This window comes from Lathamus discolor, chromosome 5 (genome assembly GCF_037157495.1).
Source record: "Lathamus discolor isolate bLatDis1 chromosome 5, bLatDis1.hap1, whole genome shotgun sequence".
In the NCBI taxonomy this organism is placed as follows: domain Eukaryota; kingdom Metazoa; phylum Chordata; class Aves; order Psittaciformes; family Psittacidae; genus Lathamus; species Lathamus discolor.
In genome coordinates, this window is record NC_088888.1 from 22,258,051 (window position 1) to 22,263,127 (window position 5,077).

General features: G+C 44.1%; 1 long non-coding RNA gene across 2 annotated transcripts; it reads left to right on the forward strand.

Annotated features, from left to right (window-relative positions):
* Window positions 1–865: 865 nt before the first annotated feature.
* On the forward strand, window positions 866–4,542 carry LOC136014897 (uncharacterized). Of its 2 annotated transcripts, none has more exons than XR_010612919.1 (3): window positions 866–1,169; window positions 1,762–2,101; window positions 4,251–4,542. It is a non-coding gene; the product is annotated as an uncharacterized LOC136014897 (long non-coding RNA). The 2 variants fall into 2 exon arrangements; XR_010612918.1 differs by lacking the exon at window positions 4,251–4,542 and adding an exon at window positions 2,724–2,744.
* Window positions 4,543–5,077: the final 535 nt, after the last annotated feature.

The following is a 5,077-nucleotide window of genomic DNA, read 5'->3' on the forward strand; positions in this document are numbered from 1 at the left end:
TAGGCCTGTGATATACATGGAGGCATCCGACTGGATACACTTGAAATTCCTGCCCTGTTATGGAGAAGATCAAAGCACAGTGGTAAATGAAGCCTGCATGAATCCATGATTAACCGGGAAAACAGCAGTGTCGGTGATCCTCCAGCATGGATCAAGCTCCATGATGCCTGTGCCTCTGCCCGGCTTCTGCTAGGAGATCCTCTGTTTGGTGAGATAAAAGAAATTAAGCTTACTCTTTGCATTTCTCCTGTGGTTCTGTGCCTGTCCCCACACTCTGACTGTGCCAACTTACGTTGTCATTACAACTACCCCAGCTAGCACTTTCTACACGCTTTGCTCCAGGGAGAGGCACAGCCTTGCACTCTCGTTATGAGGCAAGTCTGTCCTCACATTGCTCTGGTCCGTGAAGTGATCCTGTGTGGAGCCATGTGGCATCTGCTGATGCCAGAGGTTGGATTTGACTTTGTGAACGTTCAGAGTTACCTGGGAACTAGCCACACAAGAACTGAGCTAGCCCCCCTGCAGCCAGCAGCTCTACGTCCTCCAAAGGTTCATGCCCTCTAAGGCAGAGGATGGAATTTATTTGGGCTTGATTCTTCCAGAAGCAGCCCGTCACAAAATGTGCAATGACTCTAGATGTTGAAATAAGAGCTTTATCTGACTATAGACTGGTTTGGGCTCGAAGGGACCTTGAAGGTCACCCAGTTCCAATCCCCTGCCATGGGCAGGGGCACCTTCCACTAGAGCAGGTTGCTCAGTGCTGCAGTATGAAGCAAGCCAACTGTGTTAGAACAGCCAGTGATTTTTGCTCCAAGCCATGTCTATATGCAAAAGGACTTCCAAGAATCCTTCTTGCTGCAGCCCACTTGTGAATTAATGAGCAAATCTGGGTGGGGAAAGAAAGATAGCTGTGGCGTACAGCGATTAAAGCCCTTCTACCTGCCACTCCCCGCGAAAAGAAGAGCTATCTGAAGGGTGGGTTACTGTATTTACTCAGGGGAAAACGGCGGAGCGACTGCTCTGCGATCCGCTCATCGGGTCTGCCGCACCGCCCGTCCCATCTGAAGCGGGAGGTGGCAGCGATTGGTCAGGCCTGGGTGCAACATGGCGGCCACCGCGACCAGGGATCCGTCTCAGCTGCTGTCCCTCGGTGTTTGGCGGTGATTCCGGTCTGCAGCGGGACGGGACGGGACGGGAGGGATGGCATGGAACGGGACGGGACGGGACGGGAGGGAGAAGAGGGAGAGCGTATTTGCGGGCACTTGTGGTTGGTGTGAGCGGCGCTGCCGCTTGGCGGGAAGCTTGAATGGGGTGGACGAGGCCGGGAGGCGCCTGCAGTAAACGAGGGTCCCGGTGGGTGTCTGTGGGTGCGGAGCAGAGAGCGGCTGGGGCGAGTGCTGGTGCTCGGCCGGCGTGCGGTAATGAACTGCGCACCCTGGCAGTGCTTGAGGCCAGGCTGGACGGGGCTGGTTTAGTGGAAGGTGTCCTTGCCCGTGGCAGGGGGTTGGAGCCGGGGGAGCTTTAAGAGCCCTTACAACCCAAGCTATGATTCAATGACATTAAAGCGTTCTCACTGAAGGGAACGTCTTCCTGCAGAGTTCCAGCCTCGGAAACGTGGTCGTGTGCTAGCAGTACAGGTGCACCTTTAAAAATACATTTCCACTGCACACAATGTCAGGCGTTTTGTTCAAAAGAATGCGCTGTTCTATGAAACAGTCTCTTGTACCTTTCAACTTTATTGTTTGTTTTTTTTATTTACAGAGCTTGTGGATAAGCGCATAGGCTCCTGCATTCGTATTGTGATGAAGAGTGACAAAGAAGTTGTAACGCTTCTAGGATTTGATGACTTTGTCAGTATCCTTTGATGGGAATGTTTTATGCTTCAGCTCAATTGATTTATTGTATTTGAGAGGAGAGGTTTGAGTTCACTGGATAGAAACTTTTCGTATGGGTCGCTTGTATGACTCTGGTATTTTTGTTTTACAGATAGAATCACAGTTCAGTAAAAATGAAAATAACTTTGTTTTGATTTTAAGACTCTGGGCCTTATTTTCTTTGAATCCGGGTATTTAGATATGGTGTTAGAAGATGTTACAGAATTGTAAGCATTATTTCTATTTGGTTTCCTGAGGGAAAAATATTGTATAAAATCTAGAAGCAAAGCGGGTTTACATTTTTTGAATACTTGCCAGCTGAGTAGTTTATATCTTGGAGTTAAACTGTAGGTGGTGATCTATTCAGGACAGCCGTGTCGTAGAGTAGGTGTTGCATGATATATGCTTGTAATCAGGTTCCTTTTTTTAGCCTTAATTTTGCCTGGGTTTTGTGTAGAACTTCCCAGTAGTTTGTTTGCCTTTACATTTCCTTAAGGTCTAAGCAAAGATTTTAAAAGCTGCAGACTCAGAGATGAGTATTTATTACTTTGCTGTGCCGTGTTTGTATTTGAAACCTATTTTGAGTGTAGGTGCTATTCAAGAAATTGCCAAGATTTACAGGGTGAATCCGTGCCTTTATGTACTGAGCAGAAAAGTACAATGGAACTTTATGGTTGCCAGGTAGCTTTCTTTATGCAGGTGGTCAGTTACACTGCAGTGTGGCTGATGTCTTTGTTAGTTCCAGCAATTGTCATCTTAATGCAGAGATGTTTGTCAGTTCTGTAATCAAAGCTTGAATCATTGTCCCTGGTTACATGTTCTCATGTTCTTTTTCTAATGCTGCTTCAGCGAGATTGCACCTGAGGGCAGAAGAATCACAAAACTAGACCAGATTTTGTTAATCTGTTACAGTGGCTTTAAACTCCTGTGAGTGTTTGCCTGCCTGAGTATGTAGGTGGAATAGATTTTATCCATTATTGTATATATAAATGTGTTTGCAGCACTTTGGATGCTTACAAGCTTGTTGAGTCATTTGGTGATTGTCCACCTGATGCTCAAAGAGCTGTATGTACCTTTATGTGCTCTGAAAAAATACCTGGAGGCCTGTTGGGTGATGCCAGATGGAAAGCACTACAGGTTTTGTTTATCATGTGCTGATGTATGTCGATCAGTACTGAAACAATTAGATACTATGATTATGCATCCTTAAGCTGGATTCTGCAACTTCCTAAATACTACAGAAGCAGACCCAGAGTTTTTTGCTTGTCTGCACTGAAGTCTGGAATTCCTACATAAGGGCATTCCTAATTTTGTGGGGAGAGAAGAGGAAGACTGACTTAGACTCAAGTTGGCTCTGTGTGAATGAGGAATAATCTCCATTTTGCTGTCCTACCTGCCTTGCACCTCCTCACTGTGTGTCTCGGCAACTGCCACCTTGACTTCATTTCTAAGCCTTTTCCTGCTTTGGTTATTGTTCTGCATCCTTGAAGAACAGTGCGTGTTCTGACTTCTTGTATGGGCTAAAACTACTACCATCCAGTTCAGCTGGTGGGATGCTGCCGTCAAAACAGAAGCGGGGGATTCTTAGAGTGTAGATGTTCAGCAAGACGTGGATATGTTTCTGTATTAGATCTCGTGTCTCTTTTGGGGGTACATCTTCCCACATCAGGAAAACTATGCTTTAGACTTTTTCTTACTTTGGTCCCAAAAGCAGCAGAGCTCTTTGTCTTTAGAAGTGGTCAGCTAACTATTAAGAATGTGTCAGCGAAAGAAATTATCCTCTTCATTTTCCCCTTAGTCATATTTTTCCTTTTGCATTTCTTTTTCTGATGTTCAGTTCTTTACTTAAAGAAGGTACTTTCTTCACAGGAAAATGCTGTGCTGACTTACCCTGCTGCCTGTAGAAGGGTTCAGGCTCTATTAGTTTTTGGGCTGTGCTTAGCAAGAGAGGTCAGAAAGGGGAAACCAACTTCCCAGTGTAGCGATGGTCTGCAGAAGAATGATCAATTGGAGAAATCCTACGTGAAAGGGAGCATGTTCTATGTCTTTCTGAAAACAAGCTGTAGTGTTTCTAGACAAAAAAAAATCTCCTTGAGGTGAATAACAAAGACAAAACACAAAACGTTTCTTATCTAGGAACTCCTTTGTGTCTTGTTAAACTTTCCTTGTATTTTAGAAATTCTTTATGGCATGTGCTTCTCTGGTAGTAACTGACTTCTGTTGCCAGAAGAAGGTAATTTAAAATCTAAACACCACTTTTGTGGTCTACCATGAAGTCGCCATCTGCTAAAATCTTCTGAAGCAAGAACTGTCACATATGACTTTGTAAAACTTCAGTCTATGGCACTAACATGCAATTGTCTTATTCTTTTATAGCTGGTTCCTGGAGGAGAAGGACCCGACGTATAAATCGATACAGTTGTCATCTATGAAGACATATATATATATATATCGAATATAATATAAATAGAGCTTTTGGGATACGGGTGTGTTTGTTGGTTATTTATTTTGTTTATGCACTCTTGCAGTTGATATTTGATAACAGACAGGGATTTCCTTTTCAGGAAAGGTGCACTGCTAATGATGATACTGACTTCATAAGTTGAAATCATTACTTTTTTGTAAAGATGCACTAATCTGTCCCGATTAAAAGGCTTTCTTTTTATTAGTTACTGTGTTTTGTTACTTAAGTGCGCAAGTTAGTTTTTGTAACTGGTTGATGGAGTGGAAAATCGGTGTTCAGATTTTCTACATCTCTTGCATTTGTTTAAGACCCAAGCCTATGTAAAACACAAGGTGTTAGCCAACAGATTGCTGTTCTTTGGAGTACAGGCATGTACTAAGCTGCTTGAGGCTGTGTCACCAGAAACTGGTACAGTGCTGGAGAATGCTGAAAAGCTCTTCAAAGTGGATGCATCTGTTTGAGACTCAGCAGCCTTTCACTCTACTGGCCTTGAGGTTCAGCCCTCTTGGACATCTTTTGCTTGGTAGATACACTTTCTTGTAGTAAAGACACTGTAATAGTATTTGGCTAGTGAGGAGAGACAGAGCAGACTTGGTTCATGTTTTGGGGGGAGTGAAGAAAAAAGCTGGTGGTACTTGTCATCCATGTCAGTGGTGACTGCTTTCACCACTAAGTGGTGCTGTGTATCCTTAATTAAACTGGGAGCTGCTGTGTGTATGTTTAATTAAATTGGGAGCTA